The sequence below is a fragment of the Schistocerca americana genome, unplaced genomic scaffold (assembly GCF_021461395.2).
Source record: "Schistocerca americana isolate TAMUIC-IGC-003095 unplaced genomic scaffold, iqSchAmer2.1 HiC_scaffold_116, whole genome shotgun sequence".
Classification (NCBI taxonomy): Eukaryota; Metazoa; Arthropoda; class Insecta; order Orthoptera; family Acrididae; genus Schistocerca; species Schistocerca americana.
This window is the reverse complement of record NW_025725220.1, coordinates 579338-594325: the sequence shown is the minus strand read 5'-3', so window position 1 is coordinate 594325 and position 14988 is coordinate 579338. Positions and strand designations below refer to the sequence as shown.

The 14988-nt window shown below is 54.7% G+C and overlaps 33 non-coding genes across 33 annotated transcripts; 7 read left to right on the top strand and 26 right to left on the bottom strand.

Moving 5' to 3' along the window:
- Positions 1-429: 429 nt before the first annotated feature.
- On the bottom strand, positions 430-503 carry Trnai-aau. The gene has a single exon. It is a non-coding gene; the product is annotated as a tRNA-Ile (tRNA).
- Positions 504-701: 198 nt separating this feature from the next.
- Trnae-uuc lies at positions 702-773 on the bottom strand. Its single transcript has one exon. It is a non-coding gene; the product is annotated as a tRNA-Glu (tRNA).
- A 297-nt stretch (positions 774-1070) lies between these two features.
- Trnam-cau lies at positions 1071-1143 on the bottom strand. The gene has a single exon. It is a non-coding gene; the product is annotated as a tRNA-Met (tRNA).
- A 381-nt stretch (positions 1144-1524) lies between these two features.
- Trnag-gcc lies at positions 1525-1595 on the bottom strand. The gene has a single exon. It is a non-coding gene; the product is annotated as a tRNA-Gly (tRNA).
- A 342-nt stretch (positions 1596-1937) lies between these two features.
- Trnag-ucc lies at positions 1938-2009 on the top strand. Its single transcript has one exon. It is a non-coding gene; the product is annotated as a tRNA-Gly (tRNA).
- A 593-nt stretch (positions 2010-2602) lies between these two features.
- Positions 2603-2676, bottom strand: Trnai-aau. The gene has a single exon. It is a non-coding gene; the product is annotated as a tRNA-Ile (tRNA).
- A 198-nt stretch (positions 2677-2874) lies between these two features.
- On the bottom strand, positions 2875-2946 carry Trnae-uuc. The gene has a single exon. It is a non-coding gene; the product is annotated as a tRNA-Glu (tRNA).
- A 297-nt stretch (positions 2947-3243) lies between these two features.
- On the bottom strand, positions 3244-3316 carry Trnam-cau. Its single transcript has one exon. It is a non-coding gene; the product is annotated as a tRNA-Met (tRNA).
- A 381-nt stretch (positions 3317-3697) lies between these two features.
- Positions 3698-3768, bottom strand: Trnag-gcc. The gene has a single exon. It is a non-coding gene; the product is annotated as a tRNA-Gly (tRNA).
- A 342-nt stretch (positions 3769-4110) lies between these two features.
- Positions 4111-4182, top strand: Trnag-ucc. Its single transcript has one exon. It is a non-coding gene; the product is annotated as a tRNA-Gly (tRNA).
- Positions 4183-4775: 593 nt separating this feature from the next.
- Positions 4776-4849, bottom strand: Trnai-aau. Its single transcript has one exon. It is a non-coding gene; the product is annotated as a tRNA-Ile (tRNA).
- A 198-nt stretch (positions 4850-5047) lies between these two features.
- On the bottom strand, positions 5048-5119 carry Trnae-uuc. The gene has a single exon. It is a non-coding gene; the product is annotated as a tRNA-Glu (tRNA).
- Positions 5120-5870: 751 nt separating this feature from the next.
- Positions 5871-5941, bottom strand: Trnag-gcc. The gene has a single exon. It is a non-coding gene; the product is annotated as a tRNA-Gly (tRNA).
- A 342-nt stretch (positions 5942-6283) lies between these two features.
- Positions 6284-6355, top strand: Trnag-ucc. The gene has a single exon. It is a non-coding gene; the product is annotated as a tRNA-Gly (tRNA).
- Positions 6356-6948: 593 nt separating this feature from the next.
- Positions 6949-7022, bottom strand: Trnai-aau. Its single transcript has one exon. It is a non-coding gene; the product is annotated as a tRNA-Ile (tRNA).
- A 198-nt stretch (positions 7023-7220) lies between these two features.
- Trnae-uuc lies at positions 7221-7292 on the bottom strand. The gene has a single exon. It is a non-coding gene; the product is annotated as a tRNA-Glu (tRNA).
- Positions 7293-8043: 751 nt separating this feature from the next.
- Positions 8044-8114, bottom strand: Trnag-gcc. Its single transcript has one exon. It is a non-coding gene; the product is annotated as a tRNA-Gly (tRNA).
- A 342-nt stretch (positions 8115-8456) lies between these two features.
- On the top strand, positions 8457-8528 carry Trnag-ucc. Its single transcript has one exon. It is a non-coding gene; the product is annotated as a tRNA-Gly (tRNA).
- Positions 8529-9109: 581 nt separating this feature from the next.
- Trnai-aau lies at positions 9110-9183 on the bottom strand. Its single transcript has one exon. It is a non-coding gene; the product is annotated as a tRNA-Ile (tRNA).
- Positions 9184-9381: 198 nt separating this feature from the next.
- Trnae-uuc lies at positions 9382-9453 on the bottom strand. Its single transcript has one exon. It is a non-coding gene; the product is annotated as a tRNA-Glu (tRNA).
- A 281-nt stretch (positions 9454-9734) lies between these two features.
- Positions 9735-9807, bottom strand: Trnam-cau. The gene has a single exon. It is a non-coding gene; the product is annotated as a tRNA-Met (tRNA).
- Positions 9808-10100: 293 nt separating this feature from the next.
- Positions 10101-10171, bottom strand: Trnag-gcc. Its single transcript has one exon. It is a non-coding gene; the product is annotated as a tRNA-Gly (tRNA).
- A 341-nt stretch (positions 10172-10512) lies between these two features.
- On the top strand, positions 10513-10584 carry Trnag-ucc. The gene has a single exon. It is a non-coding gene; the product is annotated as a tRNA-Gly (tRNA).
- A 581-nt stretch (positions 10585-11165) lies between these two features.
- Trnai-aau lies at positions 11166-11239 on the bottom strand. The gene has a single exon. It is a non-coding gene; the product is annotated as a tRNA-Ile (tRNA).
- Positions 11240-11437: 198 nt separating this feature from the next.
- On the bottom strand, positions 11438-11509 carry Trnae-uuc. Its single transcript has one exon. It is a non-coding gene; the product is annotated as a tRNA-Glu (tRNA).
- A 281-nt stretch (positions 11510-11790) lies between these two features.
- Trnam-cau lies at positions 11791-11863 on the bottom strand. Its single transcript has one exon. It is a non-coding gene; the product is annotated as a tRNA-Met (tRNA).
- A 293-nt stretch (positions 11864-12156) lies between these two features.
- On the bottom strand, positions 12157-12227 carry Trnag-gcc. Its single transcript has one exon. It is a non-coding gene; the product is annotated as a tRNA-Gly (tRNA).
- Positions 12228-12568: 341 nt separating this feature from the next.
- On the top strand, positions 12569-12640 carry Trnag-ucc. The gene has a single exon. It is a non-coding gene; the product is annotated as a tRNA-Gly (tRNA).
- A 581-nt stretch (positions 12641-13221) lies between these two features.
- On the bottom strand, positions 13222-13295 carry Trnai-aau. The gene has a single exon. It is a non-coding gene; the product is annotated as a tRNA-Ile (tRNA).
- Positions 13296-13493: 198 nt separating this feature from the next.
- Trnae-uuc lies at positions 13494-13565 on the bottom strand. Its single transcript has one exon. It is a non-coding gene; the product is annotated as a tRNA-Glu (tRNA).
- A 281-nt stretch (positions 13566-13846) lies between these two features.
- Positions 13847-13919, bottom strand: Trnam-cau. The gene has a single exon. It is a non-coding gene; the product is annotated as a tRNA-Met (tRNA).
- Positions 13920-14212: 293 nt separating this feature from the next.
- On the bottom strand, positions 14213-14283 carry Trnag-gcc. The gene has a single exon. It is a non-coding gene; the product is annotated as a tRNA-Gly (tRNA).
- A 341-nt stretch (positions 14284-14624) lies between these two features.
- Positions 14625-14696, top strand: Trnag-ucc. The gene has a single exon. It is a non-coding gene; the product is annotated as a tRNA-Gly (tRNA).
- The last annotated feature ends 292 nt before the right edge of the window (positions 14697-14988 follow it).

Genomic DNA, 14988 nt, shown 5'->3' with positions numbered 1-14988 from the left:
CGACAAGCACGAGAAACGACTGAGAGAGGTAAGGAGAGGCGAGGCGATGGACACACAGCACGCCCCCTTCATTTCACGGTGGCGTCTCCCTGACCGAATCGGGCTGTAGCTCCGAAAACAAAGGAGAAACAAAAATAGGAAGTAAAACTGCCAATAGTGCCCTGTGTTCCCATGCGCTCACCCGCCCAAGTACTGACAAGGGCCAAAGTTGTTACGCATCGGCAATCGGACATTTTCTTTCATTTTCTCTTTATCGGTTGAGAACCAGTGTATTCAAGATATTATGGCCATTGCCGAGTGAATGCTGTAGTGCTTCCCGACGAGTCGGGTTCGGATCGTCTGTCAACTTCCACGCAGGGTGATGATCTTTTGGTCATCACACTCGCCAGCTGAGATGGGCGCTGCCTTTTCGCAGTAGTAAAAGAGTAGTGGCCCGTGGGGGGATCGAACCCACGACCTTCGCGTTATTAGCACGACGCTCTAACCAACTGAGCTAACGGGCCTCGGCAGATGCAGTTGCTCAGCCCTACGCTGGAAACAGGTGGCATGAAGCCATACACCATTTCTATGTGCGTCGTGTGTCTGCTTCCCTAGTCTATATTCTGCTGACGGTCACGAAACAGTAGCTATATTGCGAGCAGGACGGGAAACGGCCGCTCGGACAGCTCAAACTTGTCACGATTCGTGTGGAAAAAATTCCGTTCCGGTACCGGGAATCGAACCCGGGCCTCCTGGGTGAAAGCCAGGTATCCTAGCCACTAGACCACACCGGATGTGGCCGTTTCATTCGACCGTTCGTACGGTCGCTTGTCGCATTTCGTGTCGAGTGCCGCGTCGGCGCCCCTCTCTCTTTGCGAGCATCTTTGCACGTACTGACTGGCAAGGCGCGCACCTCAAACGTCGCAGAGCAATGCTTTTGGCTTCATGCTCTGCTGGGAGAAGAGGAAAAGGGAAGCTGTAAGTAGCAATAACAGGAAGTAAACATTTTCCCGCTGAAGCGTTGTGGATAACAAACAAGAAATACGTTGGCGCCCTAGCAACAGCACCACCATCAGTCACAGAAAATTAAACGCCCCGGGTGAGGATCGAACTGACGACCTTAAGATTATGAGACTTACGCGCTGCCTACTGCGCTACCGAGGCACGGGTGAACCGCTTGTCCTGGAAACTGGGTAAATACCCTACCCAATATTAGATGTAGAGACACTGTACTTCCTCGATAACGTGTTCTGTTGCTACACGTGCACTGCCGGCCCAGTTGATTGCGGTGTTGCTGCAGCTGTTGGCAACGATAGGCAGCACTCCTTGTCGTTAAAGTTCAGTGCCTCGGAGGCACCGGGACACAGCAACTTGTGAGGCCAGGTCGACGCTAGTCTGTAGAATATGATGCGAGCGTCCTAGTGGGGACCCGCGAGTGCTGCGTTCTCGGTTCTTCTCAAGGGAATCCAGCTATACATTCTTGTGGATCGTGCATCTCAAGCGCGCAAGCCACGCGGCAGCAATATCGCGGGAAAAGCAAAATGATGCATCGGCCGCGAATCGAACCCGGGCCGCCCGCGTGGCAGGCGAGCATTCTACCACTGAACCACCGATGCTCGAGCCAACGGTAACTAGACGCTGCTTCCCGAGCAGGTGTCTCAAGGGAAAGTGGGACTGCCGTCAAGCGCCGTAGCATTCTGTGGAAAAGATGCTGCAGACGCTGAATCCTGCACTGAACTGCTTAAAAATGCCGCCAGAACGCGGTCCTCTGCGTACTCTTGCGTCGCCGGCGCCCAACTCTTGCCAAAGGATGCGAAATGTGCGCGGATACGCTGTCCGAATGCGTCTGGATGTGCTCCCCTAGCCCGCCTCGAAATGCGCCTGCCAGGTACGATCACCTTCGGCCGCTGCCGACTGGCGGGAAGCCGACACAGCGCGGACGCGCGGCGCTCGCTTGTGCGGTGGTGGTGTAATGGTCAGCATAGTTGCCTTCCAAGCGGTTGATCCGGGTTCGATTCCCGGCCACCGCAGCAGGCTTTTAATTTCGCGTATGAGTACTTTTGCCACGCGCTCTTAAACTATTGTTTTCTCGCCCTCTTACTCGCTGCATACCAGCCCTTAGTGTGTCTCGACTTGTCTCGACTTTGCTCAGCTGACGCGAGAGCTGACGCTCTCAAATCGGCCTATATCAAAACGACAAGCACGAGAAACGACTGAGAGAGGTAAGGAGAGGCGAGGCGATGGACACACAGCACGCCCCCTTCATTTCACGGTGGCGTCTCCCTGACCGAATCGGGCTGTAGCTCCGAAAACAAAGGAGAAACAAAAATAGGAAGTAAAACTGCCAATAGTGCCCTGTGTTCCCATGCGCTCACCCGCCCAAGTACTGACAAGGGCCAAAGTTGTTACGCATCGGCAATCGGACATTTTCTTTCATTTTCTCTTTATCGGTTGAGAACCAGTGTATTCAAGATATTATGGCCATTGCCGAGTGAATGCTGTAGTGCTTCCCGACGAGTCGGGTTCGGATCGTCTGTCAACTTCCACGCAGGGTGATGATCTTTTGGTCATCACACTCGCCAGCTGAGATGGGCGCTGCCTTTTCGCAGTAGTAAAAGAGTAGTGGCCCGTGGGGGGATCGAACCCACGACCTTCGCGTTATTAGCACGACGCTCTAACCAACTGAGCTAACGGGCCTCGGCAGATGCAGTTGCTCAGCCCTACGCTGGAAACAGGTGGCATGAAGCCATACACCATTTCTATGTGCGTCGTGTGTCTGCTTCCCTAGTCTATATTCTGCTGACGGTCACGAAACAGTAGCTATATTGCGAGCAGGACGGGAAACGGCCGCTCGGACAGCTCAAACTTGTCACGATTCGTGTGGAAAAAATTCCGTTCCGGTACCGGGAATCGAACCCGGGCCTCCTGGGTGAAAGCCAGGTATCCTAGCCACTAGACCACACCGGATGTGGCCGTTTCATTCGACCGTTCGTACGGTCGCTTGTCGCATTTCGTGTCGAGTGCCGCGTCGGCGCCCCTCTCTCTTTGCGAGCATCTTTGCACGTACTGACTGGCAAGGCGCGCACCTCAAACGTCGCAGAGCAATGCTTTTGGCTTCATGCTCTGCTGGGAGAAGAGGAAAAGGGAAGCTGTAAGTAGCAATAACAGGAAGTAAACATTTTCCCGCTGAAGCGTTGTGGATAACAAACAAGAAATACGTTGGCGCCCTAGCAACAGCACCACCATCAGTCACAGAAAATTAAACGCCCCGGGTGAGGATCGAACTGACGACCTTAAGATTATGAGACTTACGCGCTGCCTACTGCGCTACCGAGGCACGGGTGAACCGCTTGTCCTGGAAACTGGGTAAATACCCTACCCAATATTAGATGTAGAGACACTGTACTTCCTCGATAACGTGTTCTGTTGCTACACGTGCACTGCCGGCCCAGTTGATTGCGGTGTTGCTGCAGCTGTTGGCAACGATAGGCAGCACTCCTTGTCGTTAAAGTTCAGTGCCTCGGAGGCACCGGGACACAGCAACTTGTGAGGCCAGGTCGACGCTAGTCTGTAGAATATGATGCGAGCGTCCTAGTGGGGACCCGCGAGTGCTGCGTTCTCGGTTCTTCTCAAGGGAATCCAGCTATACATTCTTGTGGATCGTGCATCTCAAGCGCGCAAGCCACGCGGCAGCAATATCGCGGGAAAAGCAAAATGATGCATCGGCCGGGAATCGAACCCGGGCCGCCCGCGTGGCAGGCGAGCATTCTACCACTGAACCACCGATGCTCGAGCCAACGGTAACTAGACGCTGCTTCCCGAGCAGGTGTCTCAAGGGAAAGTGGGACTGCCGTCAAGCGCCGTAGCATTCTGTGGAAAAGATGCTGCAGACGCTGAATCCTGCACTGAACTGCTTAAAAATGCCGCCAGAACGCGGTCCTCTGCGTACTCTTGCGTCGCCGGCGCCCAACTCTTGCCAAAGGATGCGAAATGTGCGCGGATACGCTGTCCGAATGCGTCTGGATGTGCTCCCCTAGCCCGCCTCGAAATGCGCCTGCCAGGTACGATCACCTTCGGCCGCTGCCGACTGGCGGGAAGCCGACACAGCGCGGACGCGCGGCGCTCGCTTGTGCGGTGGTGGTGTAATGGTCAGCATAGTTGCCTTCCAAGCGGTTGATCCGGGTTCGATTCCCGGCCACCGCAGCAGGCTTTTAATTTCGCGTATGAGTACTTTTGCCACGCGCTCTTAAACTATTGTTTTCTCGCCCTCTTACTCGCTGCATACCAGCCCTTAGTGTGTCTCGACTTGTCTCGACTTTGCTCAGCTGACGCGAGAGCTGACGCTCTCAAATCGGCCTATATCAAAACGACAAGCACGAGAAACGACTGAGAGAGGTAAGGAGAGGCGAGGCGATGGACACACAGCACGCCCCCTTCATTTCACGGTGGCGTCTCCCTGACCGAATCGGGCTGTAGCTCCGAAAACAAAGGAGAAACAAAAATAGGAAGTAAAACTGCCAATAGTGCCCTGTGTTCCCATGCGCTCACCCGCCCAAGTACTGACAAGGGCCAAAGTTGTTACGCATCGGCAATCGGACATTTTCTTTCATTTTCTCTTTATCGGTTGAGAACCAGTGTATTCAAGATATTATGGCCATTGCCGAGTGAATGCTGTAGTGCTTCCCGACGAGTCGGGTTCGGATCGTCTGTCAACTTCCACGCAGGGTGATGATCTTTTGGTCATCACACTCGCCAGCTGAGATGGGCGCTGCCTTTTCGCAGTAGTAAAAGAGTAGTGGCCCGTGGGGGGATCGAACCCACGACCTTCGCGTTATTAGCACGACGCTCTAACCAACTGAGCTAACGGGCCTCGGCAGATGCAGTTGCTCAGCCCTACGCTGGAAACAGGTGGCATGAAGCCATACACCATTTCTATGTGCGTCGTGTGTCTGCTTCCCTAGTCTATATTCTGCTGACGGTCACGAAACAGTAGCTATATTGCGAGCAGGACGGGAAACGGCCGCTCGGACAGCTCAAACTTGTCACGATTCGTGTGGAAAAAATTCCGTTCCGGTACCGGGAATCGAACCCGGGCCTCCTGGGTGAAAGCCAGGTATCCTAGCCACTAGACCACACCGGATGTGGCCGTTTCATTCGACCGTTCGTACGGTCGCTTGTCGCATTTCGTGTCGAGTGCCGCGTCGGCGCCCCTCTCTCTTTGCGAGCATCTTTGCACGTACTGACTGGCAAGGCGCGCACCTCAAACGTCGCAGAGCAATGCTTTTGGCTTCATGCTCTGCTGGGAGAAGAGGAAAAGGGAAGCTGTAAGTAGCAATAACAGGAAGTAAACATTTTCCCGCTGAAGCGTTGTGGATAACAAACAAGAAATACGTTGGCGCCCTAGCAACAGCACCACCATCAGTCACAGAAAATTAAACGCCCCGGGTGAGGATCGAACTGACGACCTTAAGATTATGAGACTTACGCGCTGCCTACTGCGCTACCGACGCACGGGTGAACCGCTTGTCCTGGAAACTGGGTAAATACCCTACCCAATATTAGATGTAGAGACACTGTACTTCCTCGATAACGTGTTCTGTTGCTACACGTGCACTGCCGGCCCAGTTGATTGCGGTGTTGCTGCAGCTGTTGGCAACGATAGGCAGCACTCCTTGTCGTTAAAGTTCAGTGCCTCGGAGGCACCGGGACACAGCAACTTGTGAGGCCAGGTCGACGCTAGTCTGTAGAATATGATGCGAGCGTCCTAGTGGGGACCCGCGAGTGCTGCGTTCTCGGTTCTTCTCAAGGGAATCCAGCTATACATTCTTGTGGATCGTGCATCTCAAGCGCGCAAGCCACGCGGCAGCAATATCGCGGGAAAAGCAAAATGATGCATCGGCCGGGAATCGAACCCGGGCCGCCCGCGTGGCAGGCGAGCATTCTACCACTGAACCACCGATGCTCGAGCCAACGGTAACTAGACGCTGCTTCCCGAGCAGGTGTCTCAAGGGAAAGTGGGACTGCCGTCAAGCGCCGTAGCATTCTGTGGAAAAGATGCTGCAGACGCTGAATCCTGCACTGAACTGCTTAAAAATGCCGCCAGAACGCGGTCCTCTGCGTACTCTTGCGTCGCCGGCGCCCAACTCTTGCCAAAGGATGCGAAATGTGCGCGGATACGCTGTCCGAATGCGTCTGGATGTGCTCCCCTAGCCCGCCTCGAAATGCGCCTGCCAGGTACGATCACCTTCGGCCGCTGCCGACTGGCGGGAAGCCGACACAGCGCGGACGCGCGGCGCTCGCTTGTGCGGTGGTGGTGTAATGGTCAGCATAGTTGCCTTCCAAGCGGTTGATCCGGGTTCGATTCCCGGCCACCGCAGCAGGCTTTTAATTTCGCGTATGAGTACTTTTGCCACGCGCTCTTAAACTATTGTTTTCTCGCCCTCTTACTCGCTGCATACCAGCCCTTAGTGTGTCTCGACTTGTCTCGACTTTGCTCAGCTGACGCGAGAGCTGACGCTCTCAAATCGGCCTATATCAAAACGACAAGCACGAGAAACGACTGAGAGAGGTAAGGAGAGGCGAGGCGATGGACACACAGCACGCCCCCTTCATTTCACGGTGGCGTCTCCCTGACCGAATCGGGCTGTAGCTCCGAAAACAAAGGAGAAACAAAAATAGGAAGTAAAACTGCCAATAGTGCCCTGTGTTCCCATGCGCTCACCCGCCCAAGTACTGACAAGGGCCAAAGTTGTTACGCATCGGCAATCGGACATTTTCTTTCATTTTCTCTTTATCGGTTGAGAACCAGTGTATTCAAGATATTATGGCCATTGCCGAGTGAATGCTGTAGTGCTTCCCGACGAGTCGGGTTCGGATCGTCTGTCAACTTCCACGCAGGGTGATGATCTTTTGGTCATCACACTCGCCAGCTGAGATGGGCGCTGCCTTTTCGCAGTAGTAAAAGAGTAGTGGCCCGTGGGGGGATCGAACCCACGACCTTCGCGTTATTAGCACGACGCTCTAACCAACTGAGCTAACGGGCCTCGGCAGATGCAGTTGCTCAGCCCTACGCTGGAAACAGGTGGCATGAAGCCATACACCATTTCTATGTGCGTCGTGTGTCTGCTTCCCTAGTCTATATTCTGCTGACGGTCACGAAACAGTAGCTATATTGCGAGCAGGACGGGAAACGGCCGCTCGGACAGCTCAAACTTGTCACGATTCGTGTGGAAAAAATTCCGTTCCGGTACCGGGAATCGAACCCGGGCCTCCTGGGTGAAAGCCAGGTATCCTAGCCACTAGACCACACCGGATGTGGCCGTTTCATTCGACCGTTCGTACGGTCGCTTGTCGCATTTCGTGTCGAGTGCCGCGTCGGCGCCCCTCTCTCTTTGCGAGCATCTTTGCACGTACTGACTGGCAAGGCGCGCACCTCAAACGTCGCAGAGCAATGCTTTTGGCTTCATGCTCTGCTGGGAGAAGAGGAAAAGGGAAGCTGTAAGTAGCAATAACAGGAAGTAAACATTTTCCCGCTGAAGCGTTGTGGATAACAAACAAGAAATACGTTGGCGCCCTAGCAACAGCACCACCATCAGTCACAGAAAATTAAACGCCCCGGGTGAGGATCGAACTGACGACCTTAAGATTATGAGACTTACGCGCTGCCTACTGCGCTACCGACGCACGGGTGAACCGCTTGTCCTGGAAACTGGGTAAATACCCTACCCAATATTAGATGTAGAGACACTGTACTTCCTCGATAACGTGTTCTGTTGCTACACGTGCACTGCCGGCCCAGTTGATTGCGGTGTTGCTGCAGCTGTTGGCAACGATAGGCAGCACTCCTTGTCGTTAAAGTTCAGTGCCTCGGAGGCACCGGGACACAGCAACTTGTGAGGCCAGGTCGACGCTAGTCTGTAGAATATGATGCGAGCGTCCTAGTGGGGACCCGCGAGTGCTGCGTTCTCGGTTCTTCTCAAGGGAATCCAGCTATACATTCTTGTGGATCGTGCATCTCAAGCGCGCAAGCCACGCGGCAGCAATATCGCGGGAAAAGCAAAATGATGCATCGGCCGGGAATCGAACCCGGGCCGCCCGCGTGGCAGGCGAGCATTCTACCACTGAACCACCGATGCTCGAGCCAACGGTAACTAGACGCTGCTTCCCGAGCAGGTGTCTCAAGGGAAAGTGGGACTGCCGTCAAGCGCCGTAGCATTCTGTGGAAAAGATGCTGCAGACGCTGAATCCTGCACTGAACTGCTTAAAAATGCCGCCAGAACGCGGTCCTCTGCGTACTCTTGCGTCGCCGGCGCCCAACTCTTGCCAAAGGATGCGAAATGTGCGCGGATACGCTGTCCGAATGCGTCTGGATGTGCTCCCCTAGCCCGCCTCGAAATGCGCCTGCCAGGTACGATCACCTTCGGCCGCTGCCGACTGGCGGGAAGCCGACACAGCGCGGACGCGCGGCGCTCGCTTGTGCGGTGGTGGTGTAATGGTCAGCATAGTTGCCTTCCAAGCGGTTGATCCGGGTTCGATTCCCGGCCACCGCAGCAGGCTTTTAATTTCGCGTATGAGTACTTTTGCCACGCGCTCTTAAACTATTGTTTTCTCGCCCTCTTACTCGCTGCATACCAGCCCTTAGTGTGTCTCGACTTGTCTCGACTTTGCTCAGCTGACGCGAGAGCTGACGCTCTCAAATCGGCCTATATCAAAACGACAAGCACGAGAAACGACTGAGAGAGGTAAGGAGAGGCGAGGCGATGGACACACAGCACGCCCCCTTCATTTCACGGTGGCGTCTCCCTGACCGAATCGGGCTGTAGCTCCGAAAACACAGGAGAAACAAAAATAGGAAGTAAAACTGCCAATAGTGCCCTGTGTTCCCATGCGCTCACCCGCCCAAGTACTGACAAGGGCCAAAGTTGTTACGCATCGGCAATCGGACATTTTCTTTCATTTTCTCTAACCAGTGTATTCAAGATATTATGGCCATTGCCGAGTGAATGCTGTAGTGCTTCCCGACGAGTCGGGTTCGGATCCTCTGTCAACTTCCACGCAGGGTGATGATCATTTGGTCATCACACTCGCCAGCTGAAATCGGCGCTGCCTTTTCGCAGTAGTAAAAGAGTAGTGGCCCGTGGGGGGATCGAACCCACGACCTTCGCGTTATTAGCACGACGCTCTAACCAACTGAGCTAACGGGCCTCGGCAGATGCAATTGCTCAGCCCTACGCTGGAATCAGGTGGCATGAAGCCATGCACCATTCCTATGGTCGTCGTGTGTCTGCTTCCCTAGTCTATATTCTGCTGACGGTCACGAAACAGTAGCTATATTGCGAGCAGGACGGGAAACGGCCGCTCGGACAGCTCAAACTTGTCACGATTCGTGTGGAAAAAATTCCGTTCCGGTACCGGGAATCGAACCCGGGCCTCCTGGGTGAAAGCCAGGTATCCTAGCCACTAGACCACACCGGATGCGGCCGTTTCAGTCGACCGTTCGTACGGTCGCTTGTCGCATTGTCGCTCTCTTTGCGAGCATCTTTGCACATACTGACTGGCAAGGCGCGCACCTCAAACGTCGCAGAGCAATGCTTTTGGCTTCATGCTCTGCTGGGAGAAGAGGAAAAGGGAAGCTGTATGTAGCAATAACAGGAAGTAAACATTTTCCCGCTGAAGCGTTGAAACGTTGTGGATAACAAACAAGAAATAAGTTGGCGCCCTAGCAACAGCACCACCATCAGTCACAGAAAATTAGATGCCCCGGGTGAGGATCGAACTCACGACCTTAAGATTATGAGACTTACGCGCTGCCTACTGCGCTACCGAGGCAGGCGGTCGTCAGACCTTCTGGAATCTTGGTACGTACCGAATACAAGTGGTAGAGAGTCTGCACTCCCTGGCTCATTTTTTCTGTTGCTACACGTGCATTCCCGGCGCGGCAGGCAACTTGCGATGCTAGGCCGACGCCAGTATGTACAATAGCACGCAGGAGTCGAAACGAGCAGTCGTCCGCGCTGCATGATTGGTTCTTTCCACACGGAATCCCGCGGTTCATTCTCATGGCTCACGCAGTTCGAGTGCGAAAGACACGCAGCACCCCTACCGGAGAAAAAACAAAATGATGCATCGGCCGGGAATCGAACCCGGGCCGCCCGCGTGGCAGGCGAGCATTCTACCACTGAACCACCGATGCTCGGGCCAGCGGTACCTTCGCGCTGCTTCCCGAGCAGATGTCTCAAGGGAAAGTGGGACTGCCGTCAAGCGCCGTAGCATTCTGTGGAGAAGATGCTGCAGACGCTGAATCCTGCACTGCACTGCTTAAAGATGCCGCCAGAACGCGGTCCTCTGCGTACTCTTGCGTCGCCGGCGCCGGCTCTTGCCAAAGGGTGCGAAATGTGCGCGGATACGCTGTCCGAATGCGTCTGGATGTGCTCCCCTAGCCTGCCTCGAAATGCGCCTGCCGGGTACGATCACCTTCGGCCGCTGCCGACAGGCGGGAAGCCGACTCAGCGCGGTGGCGGGGCGCTCGCTTGTGCCGTGGTGGTGTAATGGTCAGCATAGTTGCCTTCCAAGCAGTTGATCCGGGTTCGATTCCCGGCCACCGCAGCACGCTTTTAATTTCGCGTATGAGTACTTTTGCCACGCGCTCTTAAACTATTGTTTTTTCGCCCTCTTACTCGCTGCATACCAGCCCTTAGTGTGTCTCGACTTGTCTCGACTTTGCTCAGCTGACGCGAGAGCTGACGCTCTCAAATCGGCCTATATCAAAACGACAAGCACGAGAAACGACTGAGAGAGGTAAGGAGAGGCGAGGCGATGGACACACAGCACGCCCCCTTCATTTCACGGTGGCGTCTCCCTGACCGAATCGGGCTGTAGCTCCGAAAACACAGGAGAAACAAAAATAGGAAGTAAAACTGCCAATAGTGCCCTGTGTTCCCATGCGCTCACCCGCCCAAGTACTGACAAGGGCCAAAGTTGTTACGCATCGGCAATCGGACATTTTCTTTCATTTTCTCTAACCAGTGTATTCAAGATATTATGGCCATTGCCGAGTGAATGCTGTAGTGCTTCCCGACGAGTCGGGTTCGGATCCTCTGTCAACTTCCACGCAGGGTGATGATCATTTGGTCATCACACTCGCCAGCTGAAATCGGCGCTGCCTTTTCGCAGTAGTAAAAGAGTAGTGGCCCGTGGGGGGATCGAACCCACGACCTTCGCGTTATTAGCACGACGCTCTAACCAACTGAGCTAACGGGCCTCGGCAGATGCAGTTGCTCAGCCCTACGCTGGAATCAGGTGGCATGAAGCCATGCACCATTCCTATGGTCGTCGTGTGTCTGCTTCCCTAGTCTATATTCTGCTGACGGTCACGAAACAGTAGCTATATTGCGAGCAGGACGGGAAACGGCCGCTCGGACAGCTCAAACTTGTCACGATTCGTGTGGAAAAAATTCCGTTCCGGTACCGGGAATCGAACCCGGGCCTCCTGGGTGAAAGCCAGGTATCCTAGCCACTAGACCACACCGGATGCGGCCGTTTCAGTCGACCGTTCGTACGGTCGCTTGTCGCATTGTCGCTCTCTTTGCGAGCATCTTTGCACATACTGACTGGCAAGGCGCGCACCTCAAACGTCGCAGAGCAATGCTTTTGGCTTCATGCTCTGCTGGGAGAAGAGGAAAAGGGAAGCTGTATGTAGCAATAACAGGAAGTAAACATTTTCCCGCTGAAGCGTTGAAACGTTGTGGATAACAAACAAGAAATAAGTTGGCGCCCTAGCAACAGCACCACCATCAGTCACAGAAAATTAGATGCCCCGGGTGAGGATCGAACTCACGACCTTAAGATTATGAGACTTACGCGCTGCCTACTGCGCTACCGAGGCAGGCGGTCGTCAGACCTTCTGGAATCTTGGTACGTACCGAATACAAGTGGTAGAGAGTCTGCACTCCCTGGCTCATTTTTTCTGTTGCTACACGTGCATTCCCGGCGCGGCAGGCAACTTGCGATGCTAGGCCGACGCCAGTATGTACAATAGCACGCAGGAGTCGAAACGAGCAGTCGTCCGCGCTGCATGATTGGTTCTTTCCACACGGAATCCCGCGGTTCATTCTCATGGCTCACGCAGTTCGAGTGCGAAAGACACGCAGCACCCCTACCGGAGAAAAAACAAAATGATGCATCGGCCGGGAATCGAACACGGGCCGCCCGCGTGGCAGGCGAGCATTATACCACTGAACCACCGATGCTCGGGCCAGCGGTACCTTCGCGCTGCTTCCCGAGCAGATGTCTCAAGGGAAAGTGGGACTGCCGTCAAGCGCCGTAGCATTCTGTGGAGAAGATGCTGCAGACGCTGAATCCTGCACTGCACTGCTTAAAGATGCCGCCAGAACGCGGTCCTCTGCGTACTCTTGCGTCGCCGGCGCCGGCTCTTGCCAAAGGGTGCGAAATGTGCGCGGATACGCTGTCCGAATGCGTCTGGATGTGCTCCCCTAGCCTGCCTCGAAATGCGCCTGCCGGGTACGATCACCTTCGGCCGCTGCCGACAGGCGGGAAGCCGACTCAGCGCGGTGGCGGGGCGCTCGCTTGTGCCGTGGTGGTGTAATGGTCAGCATAGTTGCCTTCCAAGCAGTTGATCCGGGTTCGATTCCCGGCCACCGCAGCACGCTTTTAATTTCGCGTATGAGTACTTTTGCCACGCGCTCTTAAACTATTGTTTTTTCGCCCTCTTACTCGCTGCATACCAGCCCTTAGTGTGTCTCGACTTGTCTCGACTTTGCTCAGCTGACGCGAGAGCTGACGCTCTCAAATCGGCCTATATCAAAACGACAAGCACGAGAAACGACTGAGAGAGGTAAGGAGAGGCGAGGCGATGGACACACAGCACGCCCCCTTCATTTCACGGTGGCGTCTCCCTGACCGAATCGGGCTGTAGCTCCGAAAACACAGGAGAAACAAAAATAGGAAGTAAAACTGCCAATAGTGCCCTGTGTTCCCATGCGCTCACCCGCCCAAGTACTGACAAGGGCCAAAGTTGTTACGCATCGGCAATCGGACATTTTCTTTCATTATCTCTAACCAGTGTATTCAAGATATTATGGCCATTGCCGAGTGAATGCTGTAGTGCTTCCCGACGAGTCGGGTTCGGATCCTCTGTCAACTTCCACGCAGGGTGATGATCATTTGGTCATCACACTCGCCAGCTGAAATCGGCGCTGCCTTTTCGCAGTAGTAAAAGAGTAGTGGCCCGTGGGGGGATCGAACCCACGACCTTCGCGTTATTAGCACGACGCTCTAACCAACTGAGCTAACGGGCCTCGGCAGATGCAGTTGCTCAGCCCTACGCTGGAATCAGGTGGCATGAAGCCATGCACCATTCCTATGGTCGTCGTGTGTCTGCTTCCCTAGTCTATATTCTGCTGACGGTCACGAAACAGTAGCTATATTGCGAGCAGGACGGGAAACGGCCGCTCGGACAGCTCAAACTTGTCACGATTCGTGTGGAAAAAATTCCGTTCCGGTACCGGGAATCGAACCCGGGCCTCCTGGGTGAAAGCCAGGTATCCTAGCCACTAGACCACACCGGATGCGGCCGTTTCAGTCGACCGTTCGTACGGTCGCTTGTCGCATTGTCGCTCTCTTTGCGAGCATCTTTGCACATACTGACTGGCAAGGCGCGCACCTCAAACGTCGCAGAGCAATGCTTTTGGCTTCATGCTCTGCTGGGAGAAGAGGAAAAGGGAAGCTGTATGTAGCAATAACAGGAAGTAAACATTTTCCCGCTGAAGCGTTGAAACGTTGTGGATAACAAACAAGAAATAAGTTGGCGCCCTAGCAACAGCACCACCATCAGTCACAGAAAATTAGATGCCCCGGGTGAGGATCGAACTCACGACCTTAAGATTATGAGACTTACGCGCTGCCTACTGCGCTACCGAGGCAGGCGGTCGTCAGACCTTCTGGAATCTTGGTACGTACCGAATACAAGTGGTAGAGAGTCTGCACTCCCTGGCTCATTTTTTCTGTTGCTACACGTGCATTCCCGGCGCGGCAGGCAACTTGCGATGCTAGGCCGACGCCAGTATGTACAATAGCACGCAGGAGTCCAAACGAGCAGTCGTCCGCGCTGCATGATTGGTTCTTTCCACACGGAATCCCGCGGTTCATTCTCATGGCTCACGCAGTTCGAGTGCGAAAGACACGCAGCACCCCTACCGGAGAAAAAACAAAATGATGCATCGGCCGGGAATCGAACCCGGGCCGCCCGCGTGGCAGGCGAGCATTCTACCACTGAACCACCGATGCTCGGGCCAGCGGTACCTTCGCGCTGCTTCCCGAGCAGATGTCTCAAGGGAAAGTGGGACTGCCGTCAAGCGCCGTAGCATTCTGTGGAGAAGATGCTGCAGACGCTGAATCCTGCACTGCACTGCTTAAAGATGCCGCCAGAACGCGGTCCTCTGCGTACTCTTGCGTCGCCGGCGCCGGCTCTTGCCAAAGGGTGCGAAATGTGCGCGGATACGCTGTCCGAATGCGTCTGGATGTGCTCCCCTAGCCTGCCTCGAAATGCGCCTGCCGGGTACGATCACCTTCGGCCGCTGCCGACAGGCGGGAAGCCGACTCAGCGCGGTGGCGGGGCGCTCGCTTGTGCCGTGGTGGTGTAATGGTCAGCATAGTTGCCTTCCAAGCAGTTGATCCGGGTTCGATTCCCGGCCACCGCAGCACGCTTTTAATTTCGCGTATGAGTACTTTTGCCACGCGCTCTTAAACTATTGTTTTTTCGCCCTCTTACTCGCTGCATACCAGCCCTTAGTGTGTCTCGACTTGTCTCGACTTTGCTCAGCTGACGCGAGAGCTGACGCTCTCAAATCGGCCTATATCAAAACGACAAGCACGAGAAACGACTGAGAGAGGTAAGGAGAGGCGAGGCGATGGACACACAGCACGCCCCCTTCATTTCACGGTGGCGTCTCCCTGACCGAATCGGGCTGTAGCTCCGAAAACACAGGAGAA